Raw genomic sequence first — 24,180 nt, forward strand, 5'->3', positions numbered from 1 at the left:
GTGCTAGATATTAGGGTTATTGGTGTAAATCTCATTATCTTGAACAATGAACATGTGTGAACCGTTGAGTTGTTACTTCTCTGAAGTTGCTATATTCTGCAGTTCTGGTATGACGTATGGCATATATCTTGACAAGTTATTTTTGTTTCCACAAAGGAATAGAGATTATAGAACACGTGAAGCAGGGAGTTCCAGCACTTTGAAATGTAGTGATTAAAAAATCCAGATCCAACTTTCACTAGGAATTCTTAACTGTTGGAAAAAATTTCAAGTGTATTTTACGTATATTTGTTGTCTTATATTTGTAAGGTGGGATGGTTTGTTCTTGCAATTTTACGGTTATTAATATGCGGGTTATATTGATAAAATAGAATAAAGCCATACCATTAATGAAATTACACCGTCAACTATATAATGGACTTGCAAAGTTCAGGCTGTAGACAAATTTCAGCCAAGAGAAAGCAGAGATAAGCGAGTTCGTTTTCAGACAGTAATTGTGCAGGTTGAAAAGCCAAGTTACAACTATAACTGTAACATAAGATATTCTCACTTGTACTCTTCCAAAGCCAAGTTCACTATTGTGGAGTCTATTCCAAAGAATAATGAAAAGGAGGCATTGTTACCTCCTCCGTCAAGACTGAGTATTACCTCCTCCGTCAAGACTGAGTACGATTTCCCTCCTCAATGTTGAACAACAACCTTGCGGTGTTGAATTTGGTATGTTTCGAATTGGCCTATGCTTTATAACATGTTCATTACTTAGAACTTATGGTGAATGCAAAAATACTGGTTTTACCTACATTTGTTTTTGTTTATAACAACAGATCTATTAGTTATGGTGGCAAATTATGGGGGAATGCAATACACCGCTGATCAGACTAAGAGATTTTAAAAGGCCATAGTTATGGACAACATACGAGTCATTTAATCTTATATTACATAACAAAATCTCTAGCTGACACTTACAAATGTATAGGAAGAAACCTCTTTTCTTCACTATATGGGAAGACTTGGCAAGCAATGAAGGAACTGAGTTACTGCGACAAATAAGGCAACTGCAAGAATATCCTGTTATTCTCGCGAAGCGGATAGCTACCACAAAATATCGTGGTGGTAAGCTCATGAACTTCCTTTTTTCTACATATGGTGTCACGGCCCAAACTAACCCCTGTCGTGATGACGCCTATCGTGGAACTAGACAAGCCGACTCATTTCCAAAACAAATCGATATTTTTATTTTAAAGATAATTTCAATGTTATTTAACATAAAAACCTTCGTTAAGGAGTTCAAATAGCCCAAGCGCTATATCAAGCCAAATCATGGCATAAATCACTCAGGCCCTCGGCCTATATCAAACATATTGCAGCGTGCAACCCGATCTCATAATTATCCGAACATGTTGCGGCGTGCAGCCCGATCCCATATTTATCCTTACAAATTAGGCCATCGGCCTCACTCAGTTATAAACCTCTCAAGCCACTCGGGCATTTCAGTAAAAACAGGGCATTCGGCCCAAAACAACATTTATATGCATCGCAATGGAGTCATAAAACTGAGTTATGCAGTAAACAAGTTTAACCATGACTGAGTATAAATTTTCAATCGAAAACAGTGAGAGGATAGTAAGAAAAGTACCATAAGGGTCCAAACAGTACTGGCACAAGGCCTAAACATGACATTTAACCCAATTTACAGAAACTCTTTCCAAAACATACAAGTATCATATAATTTCCACAAAATATGCAACTTTACAGTTGCTACGGGACGGACCAAGTTACAATCCCCAACAGTGCTCGCCCACACGCCCGTCACCTAGCATGCGCGTCACCTCAAAATAGTAAAATGATACAAAAATATGGGGTTTCATACCCCCAGGACGAGATTTACAATCATTACCTATCTCAAACCGGTCAAATCTCTACCCCGCAATGCTCTTGCCTCTGGATTCGGCCTCCAAATACTCTGAATCTATTAAAAATCAGTACAATACCATCAATACGCGCTAATGGAATGAAGCCCCCAAGAAAAGCTACAAAATTAGACCAAAACCCGAAATTGGCTCGAACTCGCCCCCGGGCCCACGTCTCGAAATCCAATAAAATTTACAAAACTAGAAAGCCCATTCACTCACGAGTCTAACCATACCAAATTCATCAAAATCCGACATTGTTTAGTCCTTCAAATCCTTAAATTACTTCTCCGAAAATCCCAAGCCCTAACCCCTCATTTTCACTAATTACATGATTAAACAATGGAAAATCACCATATATACGAGTATTAGGGCTCAAGCAACTTACCTCGTTGATAGACCTTGAATCACCCTTCAAAATTCACTCCAAAAGCTCCAAAAACCGACTTGGAAATGGTGGAAATGAACCAAATTTGCGAAGGGTTCTATTTATGGTTTCTGCCCAGTTTTTTCGCACCTGCGGAAAATTTCACGCTTCTGTGCCACCGCACCTGCGGAAAAATCCATCGTAGGTGCGGAACTCACTTAGGATCCCAGCTTCTGCATCTGCGGCCCAAAACCTTGCGCCTGCAAAGGCGCACCTGTGCGTTTCCTCCGCTTCTGTGAAGCCTGCCCAGCGTCCCCCTTTCCGCATCTGCGCCCCAGGTTTCGCACCTGCGGGCTCGCAGATGCGACCTCCAACTCGCACCTGTGCATCATGCCTAGCCCGGCATTGCCCGCTCTCGCGGACTTCCCATGCGCACCAGCGGCCTCGCACTTGCGACTCTTCCTTCCGCAGGTGCGGGAATAGCAGAAGTAGGTCCGGAATAGCAGAAGTAGCAGCTTCAACTGCATTTCCAACTTCGACAAATCCGTTAACCACCCGGAATCACCCCGAGGCCCTCGGGACCTCAACCAAAAATACCATCAAGTCATATATTGAACCTTTGAATCACTCAAAACAACATTCAAACACCAAATTAACCTCAGATTCAAGCCTAAAAACTTCTAAATTTCCAAATTCGGCAACCGACGCCGAAACCAACCAAACCACATCCGAATGACCTCAAACTTTGCACACACGTCACAAATGACACTACGAACCTACTCCACCCCTCGGTGAAAAACCGTAATATGCCCTGAGGAATTCCTACCAACAGACTTCCATGTACTCAAAGTGAATCCAACTTCCAGAATTCCATTCCGACTCCGATATCAAATTTTCCAATGCCGACCGAAAATTGCCATATTTACAATTTTGCCCATTCAAGCCTAATTCTACCACGAACCTCCAAATTTTATTTCGGACGCGCTCCTAAGTCCAAAATCACCTTACGGAGCTAACAGAACCGTCAGAATTAAATTCCGAGATTGTTTACACATAAGTCAACATCCAGTTGATTGTTTCAACTTAAGGTTCTAAATAAAAGACTAAGTGTCTCATTCCACTTTGAAACCACTCCGGACCCGAACCAACTAACCCGGTATAATATAATATAGCTGAATAACACAAAAATAAGTAGAAATGGGAAAAATGGGGCTATAACTCTCGAAACGACCGGCCGGGTCGTTACATCCTCCCCCTCTTAAACATCTATTCGTCCTCGAACGGGTCTAGAAATATACTTGGAGTCTCAAATAGGTGTGGATATCTGCTCCGCATCTCCCGCTCAGTCTCCTTGGTGGCCTCCTCCAGAGGCTGACCTCTCCACTGCACCTTCACTGAAGCTATATCCTTTGACCTCAACCTTCAAACCTGCTGATCCAAAATAGCCACCGGCTCTACATCATAAGTCATATCACCCTCCAAGTGAACCGTTCTAAAATCCAAAACATGGGACGGATCTCCAATATACTTCCGGAGCATGGAAACATGAAACACTGGATGCACACTCGACAAGCTGGATGACAAGGCAAGATTATAAGCCACCTCCCCTATCCTCTGAAGCACCTCAAAAGGCCCAATGAACCGGGGGCTTAACTTGCCCCTCTTCCCAAACCTCATAACATTCTTCATGGGTGATACCTTCAGCAAAATCTTCTCCCCAACCATAAAAGACACATCATGGACCTTCCTATCAGCGTAGCTCTTCTGCCTAGACTGCGCCGTGCGAAGCCGCTCCTGAATCAATTTCACCTTATCTAATGCATCCTGGACCAAGTCTGTACCTAAGAGCCTAGCCTCACCTGGCTCGAACCATCCAACCGGAGATCTACACCTCCTCCCATATAAAGCCTCGTACGGAGCCATCTGAATACTCGACTGATAACTGTTGTTATATGCAAACTCCGCGAGTGGCAGAAACTGGTCCCATGAACCCCCAAAGTCAATAACACAAGCGCGTAACATGTCCTCCAATATTGGAATTGTGCGCTCGGACTGCCCGCCCGTCTGAGGGTGAAAAGTTATGCTCAACTCAACCTGAGTACCCAACTCTCGTTGTACTGCCCTCCAAAACTGCGATGTAAACTGAGTGCCCCTATCTGAAATGATGGAAACTGGAACACCACGCAGGTGAACAATCTCTCGGATGTAAATCTCAACCAACCACTCTGAAGAGTAAGTAGTACCAACTGGAATGAAGTGCGCGGACTTGGTCAGCCGATCCACAATAACCCAAATAGCATCGAACTTCCTCGAGGTCCATGGGAGCCCAACTACAAAGTCCATGGTGATCCGCTCCCACTTCCACTCTGGGATCTCTAATCTCTGAAGCAAGCCACCCGATCTCTAATGCTCATACGTAACCTACTGACAGTTGAGACACCAAGCCACAAACCCAACTATATCCTTTTTCATCCGCCTCCACCCATAGTGCTGCCTCAAATCCTGGTACATCTTCGCGGTATCCGGATGGATGGAATACCGCGAGTTGTGGGCCTTCTGAAGAATCAACTCTCGAAGCCCATCTACATTAGGCACACATATCCGGCCCTGCATTCTCAACACGCCGTCATCACCAATAGTCATATCCCTAGCATCACCTCTCTGAACCCTATCCTGAAGAACGAGCAAGTGGGGGTCATCATACTGACGCTCCCTGATACGGTCATAAAGAGAAGACCTGGAGACCACACAAGCCAATACCCGACTAGGCTCCGAAATATCCAATCTGACAAGCTGACCCACTAAGGCCTGAACATCCAATGCCAAAGGTTTCTCTGCTGCTGGAAGATATGCTAAACTCCCCAAACTCTCTGCCCGGCGACTCAAAGCATCGGCCACCACATTGGCCTTCCCCGGATGGTATATGATAGTGATACCATAGTCCTTAAGAAGCTCCAACCATCTCCGCTGATGAAAATTAAGATCCTTCTACTTGAACAGATGCTGCAGACTCTGGTGATCAGTATAGATCTCACAATGAACCCTATATAAATAATGACGCCAAATCTTCAAGGCGTGAACAATGGCTGCTAACTCAAGATCATGGACATGATAGTTCTTCTTATGGGTATTCAACTGGCGCGAGGCATAAGCGATCACCCTACCCTCATGCATCAAAGCACAACCAATGCCTATCCTCGAGGCATCATAATACACGGTGTAAGAACCTGAAGCTGATGGCAGAACTAACACTGGAGTTGTGGCCAAAGCAGTCTTGAGCTTCTAAAAGCTATCCTCACACTCATCCGACTGCCTGAATGGAGCACCCTTTCAGGTCAATTTGGTCAAAAGTGATGCAATAGATGAAAATCCCTCCACAAAGAGACGGTAGTAACCCGCCAAACCAAGAAAGCTCATAATCTCCGTGGCTGAGGACGGTCTGGGCCAACTCTGTACCGACTCTATCTTCTTCGGGTCCACCTGAATACCCTCACTAGACACCACGTGCCCCAAGAATGCTACTGAACTGAGCCAAAACTCACATTTGGAGAACTTTGCATAAAGCTTTTCCTCCCTCAATCTCTGTAATACAATCTTCAAATGTTGGGCGTGCTCCTCCTGGCTACGAGAGTACACCAGGATGTCATCAATGAATACAACAATGAATGAGTCCAAATAGGGCTGGAATACACTGTTCATAAAATGCATGAACACTGATGGGGCATTGGTCAGCCCAAAAGACATCACCAAGAACTCATAATGGCCATATCGGGTCCTGAAAGCTGTCTTACGAATATCTGAATCCCGAATCTTCAACTGGTGATAACCGGACCTCAAATCAATCTTGGAGAACACCCTCGCTCCCTGAAGCTGGTCGAATAAATCATCAATACCGGGCAAAGGATACTTGCTCTTGACTGTGACCTTGTTCAACTGCCTGTAATTAGGGGTGTTCAAAACCGAACCGAAACCGAAAACCGAATCGAAATCGAAGCTTAATGGCTTATTGGTATCGGTTTAACGGTTTAACGGACGGGGAACAGATTGAATTTTTTTTATTAACGGCTTATCAGTTTGGGGGCGGATTATTTAATTTTCTTAACGGATAATTCGTTAACCCATTAAGAATATATATATAAAAAAAAATTAATTTTATCTATATATATATTAAATAATCAAAAACCCTTCTTCCACTTCCAATACTCTATCTCTATTCTCTATTACTAATTTACTATTAGACATTTAGTTATAATTTACTATTCCAGTTAGTTACTATTAGATAATTTTGATGTCATGTATTATACCCAGTATTATCTTCTATTTCTTCTGATAATTATAAGTTCTTAATAGGCTCATCCCCAGAGATGATTCTACTGGAAAATACGTTGGAATGTAGCTCTCTATTTCTTTCTATTTAACTCTCTTCTTAGGTGCCATATTCTTTAGATTGGAATGTAGTCTGCTGAGCATAGGAATTTTAGTTTGAGTCACAGCGGTCAACAAATAATTAATGCACATAATATAGATTGAATTAGGCCAATAAACCGCCCGATAAGAGCTAAACCAATACCAATCCATCCGATATCTTATCGGGTGGCTAGCAGATTAATACATTCAAAAGTCGATAACCGATAAGCCAAACCGTTAAGAGTAATTTTCTTCACAAATAGATCCAGTGCACCCCAAGGTGACACACTAGGCTGAATAAACCCCTTATCAAGGAGTTCCCGAACTGTTCTTTCAATTCCTTCAACTCTGTTGGTGCCATACGATACGGTGGAATAGAAATGGGCTGAGTGCCCGGTACCAAATCAATACCAAAGTCAATATCCCTATCAAGCGGCATGCCCGACAGGTCTGCAGGAAACACATCCGAAAAATCACGTACCACCGGAACAAAATCAATGATAGGAGTCTCTGCACTAACATCCCTCACAAAAGCCAAATAAGATAGGCAACACTTCTCAACCATGCGCTGAGCCTTCAAATATGAAATCACCCTACTTGGTACATAATCTATAGAACCGCTCCACTCAACCCTCGGAATTCCCGGCATAGCCAACGTCACCGTCTTAGCGTGACCATCTAGAACAGCATGATATAGAGATAACCAATCCATACCCAATATCACATCAAAGTCGACCATACTGATTAGCAAAAGGTCCACTTGGGTCTCCAGACCCCCAATAGTTACCACACATGACCGATATACGCGGTCCACAATAATAGTATCGCCCACATGAGTAGATACATGTACAAATGAAACTAAAGAATCACGGGGCATATCCAAAAAATGGGTGAAATACGAAGAAACATATGAATACGTGGAACCAGGGTCAAATAATACTGAGGCATCTCGGTGACAAACTGAGACAATACCTATAATCACAGCATCTGAAGAAATACCATCTGGTCTTGCAGGGAGGGCATAGAAACGGGCCTGGCCACCCCCTGATCTGCCTCCCCCTCTAGGACGACCCCTAGCTGACTAACCTCCACCCCGAGCTGACTGGGCGGGTGGTGATGTAAATAGTGCTGAAGTTGGAGGCTGACTCCTCTGCTGAGATAGACCTCCATGACGACGAGGATAATGCCTCCACATATGCCCAAGCTCCCCACACTCAAAACAACTCCCTGGTGCTGGTGGCGGGAATTGAAGGGAACCCCTAGCACTGGGATGACTGGTAGAAGAACCTGATGTGGAAGAGCCTTGAACAGGTGGAGCACGGGACGAACTCTAAGCTGGAAGGGCACTAAGTGATGAGTGGCCCTGATGAGAACTGTGAGAACCATGGCCAGATGATACACCACGATGAAATGGACGAGCTGACCGAGCCTGTCTGAAATGACGACCTCTACCGTGCTGGGACTGACCCACAAAAGGAGCACCGCTGAATCCACCCTGACCACGAGGCCTCTTGGCCTCCCTCTAAAACCTCTCCTGACCGCGAACCATCTCAATCTGCCGAGCAATGTCGACAACCTAATCAAAAGTAGCACCCGAAACCCTCTCTCTGGTCATGACAAACTATAGCTGATAAGTGAGACCATTAATAAACCTCATGATACTCTCCCTGTCCGTGGGAACCAACCAGATCGCATGATGGGCCAACTTGGAGAACCGCATCTCATATTGTGTCATAGACATATCACCCTGGCGAAGCCGCTCAAACTGCCTGTGCAGCTCCTTTCTGCAGGATCGAGGCACGAACTTCTCCAAAAAGACCACGGAGAACTACTGCCAAGTAAGGGGTGCTGCGCCAACAGACCTACGCCTCTCGTAAGTCTCCCACCATCTAAGTGCAAACCCAGAAAACTAAAAAGTAGTGAATGAGACCCCACAAGTCTCCAGAATACCAGCAGTACAGAGTATCCTCTGACATCTGTCCAAGAAGTCCTGGGCATCCTCTTTCTCTGTGCCACTGAAAGGTGGTGGCTGGAGTCTCCCAAACCTCTCCAAGCTATGCTGATCATCCTCAGGCATAGCAGGAACCACATAATCCTGTGCAACTATAACCGGCTGAGCTGATGGTGCCTCCGGTGTCTGAAGTCCCTGAACAACTTGCTCGGGTGTGCGAGCAACGGTAGTTTAAGTACCTCCCCCGACCTGAGAAGTGGTTGCGGCCCTCGAGATAGAGACCGCCTGAGCAAGGCCGGTATATGTTATTAGAATCTGAGCTAGGGCCTCCTGAAGGCCTGGAATCACAATAGGCACAGGTGGTGCCTGAGCTGGTGCATCAACAACTGGAACCTGGTCCTGATATGGGACAACTGGTGGATCTGCAGGTACTTCCCCAGATGTTGTACGGGTTGCGCCTCTTCCCCTACCACGACCTCTACCGCGGCCCTGGCTGGTGGTACTGGTGGCTGGCCCTCCTGACCGGTAGTATGAGTCCTCACCATCTGTGAGAGAATAAAACAATAGATGTTTAGTTACTCGAATTAACAGAGTTGCACAACAAGAATTCAAGAATGTGGAATCTTCCTAAAGGTTCTGCAGCCTCTCTAAGATAAGTACAGACATCTCTATACCGATCCGCAAAACTCTACTAAACCCTCTTATGACTCGTGAGACCTATGTAACCTAGGTTCTGATACCAATCTGTCACGACCCAAACTAACCCCTGTCGTGATGGCGCCTATCGTGGAACTAGACAAGCCGACTCATTTTCAAAACAAATCGATATTTTTATTTCAAAGATAATTTCAATGTTATTTAACATAAAAACCTTCGTAAAGGAGTTAAATCAAAATAAAAGTGCGGAAGGAAAAGCCTGATATCGGGGTGTCACTAGTCATGAGCATCTGCAATCTGTCTAACAATATCAAGGCTAACTTAGTCTCAAAAATAGCTAAATACAACTAGAGGAAGATAAGAGGGAGAATAGCATGGGCTGCGATTGCCAAACAGCTACCTTGCTATCTTCGAGAAAATCTGCAACCAGAACAATCAACAACTGTTACCATGTCGAGCTACACCTGGTTCTGCACACAAGGTGCAGGGAGTAACGTGAGTATGCCAACTCAGTAAGTAACAACAATAAATAAAGACTGAGCAGTAGTGACGAGCAATAAAGCATATAACGTTCATATCATGAAATCTCAGTAAAATACCTCATGCTTTTAAAATCAGTATTTGAACCAAAATATCTCTTTTAAACCCATTTCCAGTAAAAATCATTTAAGGATATTTTTCAATAGTTTTCAAGCTGAGGAAAAATGCAAAGGTTAGCAAAAATGAAGAAATCATAAAACAGCCCCTCGGGCAAAGCATCACTCATATACAGCCCCTCGGGCAAACCTCACAATCACTCTTGCCACTCGGGCATACCTCACAATCACTCTTGCCACTTGGGCATACCTCACAATCACTCATGCCTCCCAGTCACTCAGCACTCGGCACTCAGTAGGTACCTGCGCTCACTGTGGGTGTGTACAGACTCCGAAGGGGCACCTTCATCCCAAGCGCTATATCAAGCCAAATCATGGAATAAATCACTCAGGCCCTCGACCTATATCAAACTTGTTGCGGCGTGCATCCCGATCCCATAATTATCCGAACATGCTGCGGCGTGCAGTCCGATCCCATATTTATCCTCACAAATCAGGCCCTCGGTCTCGGTATAACAACCCGGCCGATTGTTTTGAGAGATAGATCCCCGAACCCCTATTAACTTATTTCCCCATTTCTATTTCTGCTTTTGGGATTTTCCGGAGTGATTGGTTATGGAATTCGGGGAGTTTTGGGACACTTAGTCCCTAGTTGTGAATTTAAGCCTTAGAAATTGGAATGTAGTCAGAACTATGTAAAGAAGGATCCGGAATGGAATTCTGTCAACTCCATTAGCTCTGTTGAGTGATTTTGAACTTAGGAGCGCGTCTGGAATGTGTTTTGAAGGTCTATAGTAGATTTAGGCTTGAATTGGCGAAAGTTACATTTTCGGCGATTTCGGCCGATAGTGGAAATTTTGATATCGAGCTCGGAATGGATTTCTGAAAGTGGTTGTAGGTTCGTAGTGTCATTTGTAACTTATGTGAAAAATTTGAGGTAATTTGTACTAGATTTGACGTGGTTCGGCGTCGTTTGTAGAATTTGGAAAATTCTAAGTTGTTGGCTTGAATCCGTGCTTAATTCATGATTTTTGGTTATTCGATGTGGTTTGAAGGCTCGACTAAGTTCGTATGGTGTTATAGGATTAGTTGGTAGGTTTGGTTGAGGTCCCCGGGAGCCTCGGGTGTGTTTTGGATGCTTAACGGAATGAAATTGGACTTAGAAAAATCTGGTGCTTTTGCTAGTTCTGCTGTAATCGCACCTGCGCAAGGCTGCCCGCAGGTGCGAGCAAATTGGCGCAGAAACGAGAAAATGGAAGAGTGCCAGGGGTTGCAGCTGCAAGGTATTTTCCGCATCTATGATGCCCACAGATGCGTTAGGGGTCTTCGCAGGTGCGCAAGGTCCGCAGAAGCGGAAGGGAATTCCGCATGCGCGCACGCGCAGATGCGGCCCTTTCATTGCAGGTGCGAAGGCAGAGGGGGTAAGTGAATTGCGCAGATGCACACAATTTCCGCACAAGCTCACCCGCAGGTGCGAGCCCAGGTTCCGCAGGTGCGGAAATATCTGGGCAGTGGTTAAAACTGAAGGGCTTCGCGATTTTTGTCATTTTTGACTTTGCAAACTCGGTTTAGGGCGATTTTTGAGATCATTTTCAAGGCATTTCTTGAGGTAAGCCCCTTGTTCTTATTTTTGATCAATAATTTTGCTTTTCCATGTATTTTTCCACTTAGTTAGTATGTATTTAAGGTGTAAATTGAAAGTTGGAGGCTAGGGATTTGAAAGTTTGATTTGTGGATTTGGAGGACCATTTGGTATCAAAATTTAGTAATTTTGGTATGGTTAGACTCGTGGTGGAATGGGCGTTCCTATTTTGTAACTTTTACCCAATTCCGAGACGTAGTCTCACGGTCAATTTTTGAGTTAATTTAGGAATTTTTGTTAAAGTGTTGATTTCATTAATTAGATGAATCTATTATTGTTGTATTTATGATATGTAATTGCTTTTGGCTAGATTTGGACCATTCAGAGCCGAATATTCGTGGGAAAGGCATTGTGACCGATTGATTGAGCTTGGTTCGAGATAAGTGGCTTGTCTAACTTTGTGTGGGGAAAATCTCCTTAAGATTTGGAACTATTGTGATATATGAGCGCCGTGTATGTGAGGTGACGAGTACGTACATGGGCTAGTTGTGGAAAACCCGAATTTTCTTACTGAGCAGCAACATGCTTTCCTGTTATTTTGAGTTATACCATTTTAATGAATACTAATCTATTTTCATTCTTAATTGAGTTATTCCAATATGTGTAGCTATCATGTTTAGTCTAATACAACATGTCTACGTATCTTAATTGTTTATGTGAATTTTGTGCAGCATGCTTAGTGAATTTCCTGCTTCTTCCCTGACTGGTACTTAGTCTAAATTGTAAGAATTTTGTGATGTAGTTGTATTTTTATCATTCACGCTGTATATTTACTTTGAGACTACGGAACGGTATTCCGGGAGATCCCCCTGTACTGCATATTTACTTTGGGACTACGGAACGGTATTTCGGGAGATCCCCCTGTCTTGCATATTTACTTTGGGACTACGAAACGGTATTCCAGGAGATCCCCATGTCTTGCATATTTACTTTGGGACTATGGAACGGTATTCCGGGAGATCCCCCTACACATTTACTTTGGGACTACGGAACGGTATTACGGGAGATCCCCCTGCACATTTACGTTTGGGACTACGAGACGGTATCTCGGGAGATCCCTTGTTGTGTTTCTGTGTACTAAGATGTTACCTTCTATGATTTCATTGTTGTTAAATTTCAGCTTTTATTTTATTGCGGTATTACACTCTATATTGTTTTATTATATATTTACCAGTAGAGCCCTGACCTGACCTCATCACTACTCGATCGAGGTTAGGCTTGACACTTACTGGGTACCAATTGTGGTGTACTCATGCTACTCTCTGCACATATTTTTTGTGTGCAGATCCAGGTGTATCTTATCAACCGCACTATCAGTGAGCCGGGACAGCTTTGGAGACTTCAAGGTATATCTGCTACGTCCGCAGACCTCAGAGTCCCTTTCTACTCATTCTCATGTCCATTATCTTATGTATTTTTCCTTGTTAGACTCTGATATATAGAGACACTAGATTTTTCCTTCTGTAGCTTGTGATTCACGATGTTCCGGGTTTTGGGATTTGTTGTGTATTTTTGAATAATTGGTTAAATTTATATTTTTATTTCATTATTCCGCAAAATGTTAGGCTTACATAGTTGTAGAGACTAGGTGCCGTCACGACGTCACACAGAAGGGAAATTGGTTCGTGACAAGTTGGTATCAGAGCTCTAGGTTCATAAGTATCGTAAGTCACAAACCGGTTTAGTAGAGTCTCGCAGATCGGTACAGAGATGTCTGTACTTATCTTCGGGAGGCTATGAAACTGTTAGGAAAATTTCACTACTTTGACTCCTTGTCGTGCGAAAATTATTGACTTAAAAGATTCTAAACTTCTGTATTCTATTCTATCACAGATGGTGAGGACACGTACAAGCGGATCTGATGACCAGGCACCCACGCCCCCTGCTAGAGCCGCAAGAGTCCGGGTTAGAGGACGAGGACATCCACGTGGTACAACCAGAGCACCCGCACGAGCTGCTACAGAGGAGCCCCCAGTAGCTCAAGCTGGAGGGCAGACACCTGAGATACCTATTCCTGTACCAGCCCTCCAGGAGACTCTAGCCCAGTTTCTGAGCATGTTCAGCACCTTAGCTCAGGCTGGATTTATTCCACTTGCTCCTGCCATATCTCAGGCCGGGGGAGAAGCACAGACCCCCGTCGCTGGTACTCCAGAGCAGGGGGTTCAGGTCGACTAGATTCCAGAGATTGTACCAATGCAGCCGGTAGCTCCAGCTCAGCCTGAGATTAGGGCAGCATCTTCTGAGGCGGAGGAGCTCAGACTTGAGAGGTACAAGAAGCACCACGCACCTACTTTCAATGGATTGGCTACAGATGCTGCTCAGGGTTTTCTGGAGGAATGTCATCGTATTCTCCGTACTATGGGCGTAGCGGAGACGAGCGAGGTTTCTTTTACCACATTCCATCTTAGAGGAGCAGCTTATCAGTGGTGACATGCTTATGAGTTGGGTAGTCTGGCTGAGGCAGCTTCACTTACATGGAATCAGTTCCCGGACATGTTTTTGAGAGAGTATGTCCCTCAGAGCCTTAGGGACTCATGGCGTGCAGAGTTTGAGCAGCTGCGCCGGGGTGCTATGACTGTGTCAGAGTATGAAGCTCGCTTCAGTGATTTGGCCCGACATGCACCGACCTTAGTTGCCATAGTTCGAGAGAGGGTTCGACGGTTTATTGAGGGTCTCCATCCCAGCATCCGGAGTAGTATGGCCAGGGAATTGGAGATGGATATTTCTTATCAGCAGGTTGTGGGTATTGCCAGGAGATTCGAGGGCATGTTTGCCCGGGATAGAGAGGAGAGGGAGGCCAAGAGGTCTCGAGAGGCTGGTTATTATTCTGGAGCTCGTGCCCCAGTAGCTCGCCATTGTAGGGTTTATGTGAGCCGCCCCGTTCATTCATCTCTTCTAGCCTCCAGCGGTGTTCCAGCTCCTTTTAGACCATATGATCCTTATTATGCACTGCCAATATCTAGTGTGCCTCCTGCACGGGGTGTTCCTAGTAGGCAGTCCAGCAGACCTGGCCCGAGCCAGTCATAGCAGCCACGCCCTCCCAGAGCTTATTTTGAGTGTGGCGACACTCGCCACATGGTGAGGGATTTCCCCAGGATTAGGAGGGGTGCACCTCCATAGACTTTTCAGCCACAGCGTGCTCCACCGGGTCCTCAGGCTATGATTACAGCACCAGCTGCCACCCCACCTACACAACCAGTTTGAGGTAGAGGTCGGGAAGTTAGAGGTCGCCCTAGAGGGGGAGGCCAGGCCAGATTTTATGCACTTCCTACTCGTACAGAGGCAGTTGCTTCTGATTCTGTCATTACAGGTATTGTTCCGGTCTATCATAGAGATGCGTCAGTATTATTTGACCCAGTATCTACATATTCTTATGTGTCCTCTTATTTTGCTCCGTATTTGGACGTATCTCGGGATTCTTTGAGTTCCTCTATTTATGTATCTACTCCTGTGGGAGATTCTCTTATTGTGGACCGCGTGTATCGGTCGTGTTTGATTGCTCTTAGTGGTTTTGAGACCAGAGCCAATTTATTATTGCTCAACATGGTGGACTTTGATATTATTTTGGGCATGGACTGGTTGTCGCCCCATTATGCTATTCTTGATTGTCATGTTAAAACCGTGATGCTGGCTATGCCAGGTTTACCGCGGTTAGAGTGGAGAGGTACCTTAGAGTATACTCCCACTAGAGTTATTTCATTTCTTAAAGCTCAACGAATGGTTGAGAAGGGATGTGACGCATATCTAGCTTATGTGAGAGACATCAGTATTGATACCCCTATAGTGGAGTCAGTTCCAGTAGTGAGGAACTTTCCAGATGTGTTTCCAGCTGATCTTCCGGGCCTGCCGCCCGGCAGAGATATTGATTTTGGCATTGATTTATTGCCGGGCACTCAGCCCATCTCTATTCCTCCATATCGTATGGCTCCTCCTGAATTAAAGGAGTTGAAAGAGCAGTTACAAGAATTGCTTGATAAAGGCTTTATTCGGCCCAGTGTGTCACCTTGGGGTGCTCCTGTCTTATTTGTAAAGAAGAAGGATAGTTCTATGCGGATGTGTATTGATTATCGCCAGTTGAACAAAGTCACGGTGAAGAACATGTATCCATTGCCTCGTATTGATGACTTATTTGATCAGTTACAAGGTGTCAGAGTGTTTTCCAAGATTAACTTATGTTCAGGTTATCATCAGTTGAAGATTCGGGAGCCGGATATCCCGAAGACTGCTTTTAGGACCATATATGGTCACTATGAGTTTCTTTTTATGTCTTTTGGGCTGACAAATGCCCTAGTAGCTTTTATGCACTTGATGCACAGTGTGTTTTGGCCTTATATTGACTTATTCGTCATTGTGTTTATTGACAACATTCTGGTATACTCCCGGAGTCAGGAGGTTCATGAACAACACCTGAGGACTGCACTTCAGACCTTGAGAGAAAAGAAGTTATATGCAAAATTTTCAAAGTGTGAGTTTTGGCTAGACTCAGTAGCATTCTTGGGTCATATAGTATCAAGTGAGGGGATTCAAGTGGAACCGAAGAAGATTGAAGTAGTGCAGAGTTGGCCCAGGCCGTCCTCAGCTACAGAGATCCGGAGTTTTCTTGGTTTGGCGGGGTATTACCGTCGCTTTGTAGAGGGATTTTCATCCATTGCAGCACCTATGACCAGGCTGACCCAGAAGGGTGCTCCGTTCAGGTGGAGAGAGAAATGTGAGGAGAGCTTTCAGAAGCTCAAGACAGCTTTGACTACAGCCCCAGTATTGGTATTACCTACAGGTTCGGGGTCTTATATTGTATATTGTGATGCATAGTGAATTGGTCTTGGCACGGTGTTGATGCAGGACGGTAGGGTGATTGCATACGTGTCCAGACAGCCGAAGGTGCACGAAAAGAACTATCATGTCCACGACCTTGAGTTAGCAGCTATTGTTCATGCCTTGAAAATATGGCGGAATTATTTGTACGGTGTTCCTTGTGAGATTTACACCGATCATCGGAGTTTGCAGCATCTGTTTAAGCAAAATGATCTTAACTTACGTAAGCGGAGGTGGTTGTAGCTATTTAAGGATTATGATATCACTATTTTGTACTACCCTGGGAAGGCCAATGTAGTGGCCGATGCTATGAGTCACCGGGTAGAGAGTTTGGGGAGTTTAGCATATCTACCAGCAGCAGAGAGGCCATTGGCATTGGATGTTCAGGCCTTAGCCATCCAGTTTGTGAGATTGGATATTTCTAAGCCGAATCGAGTATTAGCTTGTGTGGTCTCTCGGTCTTTTAGTTATGATCGTATCAGGGAGCGTCAGTATGATGACCCCCATCTGCTTGTCCTTAAGGACATGGTCCAGCACGGTGATGCTAAGGAGGGTACTATTGGAGATGATGGTGCATTGAGGATGCAGGTCAGGCTATGTGGCCCAATGTAGATGGTTTGCGTAAGTTGATTCTTCAGGAGGCTCACAGTTCGCGGTACTCTATTCATTCGGGTGCCGCAAAGATGTATCAGGACTTGAAACATCATTATTGGTGGAGAAGAATAAAGAAGAACATAGTAGAGTATGTGGCTCAATGTCTAAATTACCATCAGGTAAAATATGAGCATCAGCGACCAGGTGGATCGCTTTAGAAGCTAGAAATTCCGGAGTGGAAATGGGAGCGGATCACTATGGATTTTGTGGTTAGACACCCATGGACTCAGTGTAGGTTTGATGCAGTTTGGGTGATTGTGGATAGGATGACCAAGTCGGCTCAGTCCAGACAGAAAAGTTATGCGGAACTGAAGGTTCATGACATTGCATTCATGGTTGGTGAGCGAGTCTTGCTCCGAGTTTCGCCTATGAAGGGCGTTATGAGGTTTGGAAAGAAGGGCAAGCTGAGCCCAAGGTTCATTGGTCCATTTGAGGTGTTGCGTCGAGTTGGGGAGGTTGCTTATGAGCTTTCCTTGCCTCCAAGTCTAGCAAGAGTTCATCCGGTATTCCATGTCTCTATGCTCCAGAAGTATCAGGGTGATCCATCTCATGTGTTGGATTTCAGCTCAGTTCAATTGGAAAAGGATCTATCCCATGTTGAGGAGTCAGTGGCTATTTTAGATAGGCAGGTCAGAACGCTAAGGTCAAAGAACATTTCTTCCGTGAAGGTTCAATGGAGGGGACAACCGGTCAAGGAGGCAACTTGGGAGACCGAGCAGGATATGCTCAACCGGTACCCTCATCTTTTCACAGTTTCAGGTATGTCTTTGTACTCGTTCGAGGACGAACGATTGTTTTAAGAGGGGGAGGATGTAACGACCCGGCCAGTCGTTTTGAGAGTTAGAGCCCCGAACCCCTATTAACTGCTTTCCCCATATCTATTTCTGCTTTTGGGATTTGCCGGAGTGATTGGTTATGGAATTCAGGGAGTTTGGGACACTTAGTCCCTAGTTGTGAGTTTAAGCCTTAGAAACTGGACCGTAGTCAGAACTGTGTGAACATGGATCCGGAATGGAATTCTGTTGACTCTGTTAGCTCCGTTGAGTGATTTTGAGCTTAGGAGCGCGTCCGGAATATGTTTTGGAGATCTGTAGTAGATTTAGGCTTGAATTGGCGAAAGTTACATTTTCGGTGATTTTGGCCGATAGTGGAAATTTTGATATCGATCTCGGAATGGATTTCCAAAAGTGGCTATAGATTCTTAGTGTCATTTGTGACTTGTGTAAAAATTTTGAGGTAATTCGGACTAGATTTGATGTGGTTCGGCGTCGTTTGTAGAATTTGGAAAATACTAAGTTCTTAGGCTTGAATCCGTGCTTAATTCATAATTTTTGGTGTTATTCGATGTGGTTTGATGGCTCGACTAAGTTCGTATGGTGTTATAGGATTGGTTGATAGGTTTGGTTGAGGTCCCAGGGGCCTCGGGTGTGTTTCGGATGCTTAACGAAATGAAATTGGACTTAGAAAAATTTGGTGCTTTTGATGGTTCTACTGTAATCGCACCTGTGCAAGGCTGCCCGCAGGTGCGAGCCCGTAGGGGAGAGCAAATTGGCACAGAAGAGGGAAAATGGAGGAGTGCCAGGGGTTGCAGGTGCGAGGTGTTTTTCGCATTTGTGATGCCCGCAGATGCGTTAGGAGTCTTCGCAGGTGCGCAAGGTCCGCAGAAGAGGAAGGGAATTCCGCAGGCGCGCACGCGCATATGCGGCCCTTTCATCGCAGGTGCGAAGGCAGAGGGGGCAAGTGAGTTGCACAGATGCGCACAATTTCCGCACAAGCTCACCCGCAGGTGCGAGCCCAGGTTCCGCAGGTGCGAAAATACCTGGGCAGTGGTTAAAACCGAAGGGCTTCGCGATTTTTGTCATTTTTGACTTTGCAAACTCAGTTTAGGGCGATTTGTGAGAGCATTTTCGAGGCATTTCTTGAGGTAAGTCCCTTGTGCTTATTTTTGATCAATAATCTTGCTTTGCAATGTATTTTCCCACCTAGTTAGTGTGTATTTAAGGTGAAAATTGGAAGTTGGAGGCTAGGGATTTGGAAGTTTGATTTGTGGATTTGGAGGACCATTTGGTATCGGAATATAGTAATTTTAAAGTGTTGATCTCATTAATTAGATGAGTCTATTATTGTTGTATTTATGATATGCAATTGCTTTTGGCTAGATTTAGGCCATTCGGAGCTGGATATTCGTGTGAAAGGCATTGTGACCGATTGATTGAGTTTGGTTCGAGGTAAGTGGCTTGCCTAACTTTGTGGGGGGGGGGGGAAGAAATCCCCTTAAGATTTGGAACTATTGTGATATGTGAGCACCGTGTACGTGAGGTTACGTACACTGGCTAGTTGTGGAAAAACCCTTTTTTTCTTACTGAGCAGCAACATGTTTTCCTGTTATTTTGAGTTATACCATTTTAATGAGTACTAATCTATTTTCATTCTTAATTGAGTTATTCCAATATGTGTAGCTATCATGTTTAATCTAATACAACATGTCTACGTGTCTTAATTATTTATGTGAATTATGTGCAGCATGCTTAGTGAATTTACTGCTTCTTCCCTGACTGGTACTTAGTCTAAATTGTAAGAATTTCGTGATGTAGTTGTATTTCTATCATTCGCACTGTATGTTTACTTTGGGACTATGGAACGGTATTTCGGGAGATCCCCTTGTACTGCATATTTACTTTGGGACAACAAAACGGTATTTCGGGAGATCCCTCTGTACATTTACGTTTGGGACTACGAGACGGTATCTCGGGAGATCCCATGTTGTGTTTCTGTGTACTAAGTTGTTACCTTCTATGATTTCATTGATGTTAAATTTCAGCCTTTATTTTATTGCGGTATTACACTCTATATTATTTTATTATATATTTACCAGTAGGGTCCTGACTTGACCTCGTCACTACTCGACCGAGGTTAGGCTTGGCACTTACTGGGTACCGATTGTGGTGTACTCATGCTACTCTCTGCACATGTTTTTCGTGTGCAGATCCAGGTGTACCTTATCAGTCGCACTATCAGTAAGTCGGGACAGCTTTGGAGAATTCAAGGTATATATGTCGCATCCGCAGACCTTGGAGTCCCCTTCTACTCTTTCTCATGTCCATTATCTTCTATATTTTTCCTTGTTAGACTCTGATATATAGAGACACTAGATTTTTCCTTTTGTAGTTTGTGATTCACGATGTTTCGGGTTTTATGATTTGTTCTGTATTTTTGAATAATTGGTTAAGTTTATATTTTTATTTCATTATTCCGCAAAATATTAGGCTTACCTAGTTGTAGAGATTAGGTGCCGTCACGATGTCACACAGAGGGGAAATTGGGTCGTGACACTCACTCAGTTATAAACCTCTCAAGCCACTCGGGCATTTCAGTAAAAATAGGGGATTCGGCCCAAAACAACATTTATATGCATCAAATTGGAGTCATAAAACTGAGTTATGTAGTAAACAAGTATAACCATGACTGAGTATAAATTTTCAATCGAAAACAGTGAGAGGATAGTAAGAAAAGGCCCCTAAGGGTCCAAACAGTACTGGCACAAGGCCCAAACATGGCATTCAGCCCAATTTACAGAAACTCTTTCCAAAACATACAAGTATCATACAATTTCCACAAAATATGTAACTTTACAGTTGCTACAGGACGAACCAAGTCACAATCCCCAACAGTGCACGCCCACACGTCCGTCACCCAGCATGCGCGTCACCTCAAAATAGTAAAATGATACAAAAATTCAGGATTTCATACCCTCTGGACTAGATTTACAATCGTTAGTTACCTCAAACCGGTCAAATCTCTATCCCGCAATACTCTTGCCTCTGGACTCGGCCTCCAAATGCTCCAAATCTATTAAAAATCAGTACAATACCATCAATACGCGCTAATGAAATGAATCCCCCAAGAAAAGCTACAAAATTAGACCAAAACCCGAAATTAGATCAAACCCGGCCCTCAGGCCCACATCTCGAAATCTGACAAAATTTACAAAACTAGAAAGCCCATTCACTCACGAGTCTAACCATACCGAATTCATAAAAATCCGACATCGTTTGGTTCTTCAAATCCTTAAGTTACTTCTCCGAAAATTCCAAGCCCTAACCCCTCATTTTCACTAATTACATAATTAAATAACGGAAACTCACCATATATACGAGTATTAGGGCTAAAAAAACTTAACTCACTGATAGCCCTTGAATCACCCTTCAAAAATCACTCCTAAAGCTTTAAAAACCGACTTGCAAAATGGTGGAAATGAACCAAATTCGCGAATGGTTCTGTTTATGGTTTCTGCTCAGGTTTTTTGCACCTGCAGAAAATTTCATGTTTCTGCGCCACTGCACCTGTAGAAAAATCCGTCGCAGGTGTGGAACTCACTTAGGAGCCCAGCTTCCGCATCTGCGAAGCAAAACCCCGCGCCTGTGAAGGCGCACCTGCGCGTTTCCTCCGCTTCTGCGAAGCCTGCCCAGCGTCCTCTTTTCCGCATCTGCGCCCCAGGTTTCGCAAATGTGACCTCCAACTCGCACCTACGCATCCTGCCTAGCCCAGAATTGCCCACTCCTGCGGACTTTCCATGTGCACCAGTGGCCTCGCACCTGCGACTCTTCCTTCCGCTTGTGCAGAAATAGCAGAAGCAACAGCTTCAACTGCATTTTTCAACTTCGACAAATTCGTTAACCACCCGGAATCACCCGAGTCCCTAGAGACCTCAACCAAAAATACCAACAAGTCATATATCAACATACAAACTTAGTCGAACCTTCGAATCACTTAAAACAACATTCAAACACCAAATTACCCTCGGATTCAAGCCTAAGAACTTCTAAATTTCTAAATTCGGCAACTCATGCCGAAACTAACCAAACCACGTCCGAATGACCTCAAACTTTGCACACACGTCACAAATGATACTACGAACCTACTCCAACTTCCGTAATTCCATTACGACCCCGATATCAAATTTTTCACTACCGACCAAAAATTGCCAAATTTCCAATTTTGCCAATTCAAGCCTAATTCTACCACGAAGCTCCAAATTTTATTTCGGATGCACTCCTAAGTCCAAAATCACCTTACGGAGCTAACAGAACCGTCAGAATTAAATTTCGAGATTGTTTACACATAAGTCAACATCCGGTTGAATTTTTCAACTTAAGGTTCTAAATAAGAGACTAAGTGTCTCATTCCACTCTGAAACCACTTCGGGCCCGAACCAACTAACTCGGTATAATATAATATAGCTGAATAACATAAAAAGAAGTAAAAATGAGAAAAATGGGGCTATAATTCTCGAAACGACCGGTCGGATCGTTACATATGGATAATGCTTTCACGTTGTTTATTAACAAAATTTGCATACACAGTTTCCCGTTTGGCAACAAGATACAACTAGACAATCTTAATCAATCCCCTATATGTACAAGCAACTGAATTATGAAATTGTACAATACAAAATGTGCTTAAAATGTACCACATCATTATTTAACTATTGTTACTTATATGAAAAAATAATTGCATGATATTTATTGTGCGAATTACAGGGAAAATGAGAACAAACAAATGCTAATGGATTATACACTGAAGAGTTCAACGGAATCACCTTCATCTCTTAATCTTGCAGCTGTTGACGATGAAATATTATCTGTTTCAGCTATTGTTATGCAAACCTACACGGTGAATTTATTAAATTACAAGATAAATCTAATATGCTACTGTTTGTGTCGGCCCAATAACAGTATGGTCTAAATAATATTGGAGTATAAATTTTGGAATAAACTCTTATGTTAGAGTTCAACTATAAAAAATCCTAAAGAAAAAAATATCAAACAAGCTATATTTGTTCATTGAAGTTATATATCATTCCATTTACAATTAGATTTATTTTGAAATTATTTTTAAAACTTTAATCACTATATTACATCCTATTTGTATCCTACGTCATCGTAATATTTGGGAAAGAGGCTATTGATTCAAACAAATCTATTCTTATATCAAACATAATAGTTTTCGCAATTTAGTTTTACATAAAATTAGTTAACTAATTTTTACATCTTATTGTCACAACACATTCCTCATGAGGTTTTACTAACTATGCAGCTTTGTATTATTCCACTACTGAAAATTATATGCAATTAAAAATTGAAGATTTAGCAGCTTCCACTACTTATGTTATGAACATAAAACTAACGTCTTGTTTCATTAATTACATTTTGCAGGTGGAAATGTTTTACGTCGAAAGAAAAATTTCTCTACCTAAGTATTTCCAACGATTTTATGTGCTAGCTTGTTCAGAATGTAACCATCATGTTCGGAGCAAAATAAAAAGAGAGGTTCAATGACTAAACTGCAAGCTGCAACGAATGTTAATTCCAAGGTAACAACTGCTACTAATAACATGATGCCATTGATAATATTTCATACTGAGTACTACTCATTCTATCTCAACTAAAATAGTTTAAAAAATACCACATCATAGGTACCACTTTGAGGTAGAAACTATAGACGAAATTGGCACAACTACGACAACAGTGTCTAAAGGCTTGGCCGAAAGAATGTTGTCAATAAGGGATGAACAGATATATGAAATCGTCAGTGTTAAGGTACATACACATACAACACTATAGTTAATATAAGCCAACAAAGTTAATATAATACTCTCATGGTTAACACATAAAGGTAAGCTTTGATGGGTCCATTGTTTTTGCTATCTGTTTGCAGAATAAGTTATTCCTTGTTGCCCATATCAATCGATAACTTGCAGATAAACTGTTCAGGCTTCAGTTACAGAGGTCATCATCCAGAACAGCAAACGAAAATGCAGGTTCTCTGGTCCTTTTATCATACAGTGAAAAACCAATCATGTTTTTCCCAGAAGAGTCAATATTTGTGGCTGGTGCCGAGGGAACTATGGAAGAAGAGTCAATATTTGTGACTGATGCTGAAGGAACTAAGAAACAAAAAATGAAACCAACTACTCTACCAAAATCACACTTAAGGATAGAAATTCAAATACCATATTTTACAATGTACTAATTTTGTTAAAATGAATATTTTATTTGTACAGTTTGTCGATGTAGTGATGTTCACCCAGATAGTTTGCAATGTACAAATACATTTTGACAGATCGTACCAATCTTTTAACAAACTTTAGATAGTTGGCCATTTTAACAATGTGTTCCACATTT

At 43.2% G+C, this 24,180-nt stretch overlaps 1 long non-coding RNA gene across 1 annotated transcript; it reads left to right on the plus strand.

Annotated features, from left to right (window-relative positions):
- The first annotated feature begins 644 nt into the window (after positions 1-644).
- LOC138895179 (uncharacterized) lies at positions 645-22,562 on the plus strand. The gene is made up of 4 exons (XR_011409400.1): positions 645-717; positions 825-919; positions 981-1,113; positions 22,360-22,562. It is a non-coding gene; the product is annotated as an uncharacterized lncRNA (long non-coding RNA).
- The last annotated feature ends 1,618 nt before the right edge of the window (positions 22,563-24,180 follow it).

This window comes from Nicotiana tomentosiformis, chromosome 7 (assembly GCF_000390325.3).
Source record: "Nicotiana tomentosiformis chromosome 7, ASM39032v3, whole genome shotgun sequence".
Lineage (NCBI taxonomy): Eukaryota > Viridiplantae > Streptophyta > Magnoliopsida > Solanales > Solanaceae > Nicotiana > Nicotiana tomentosiformis.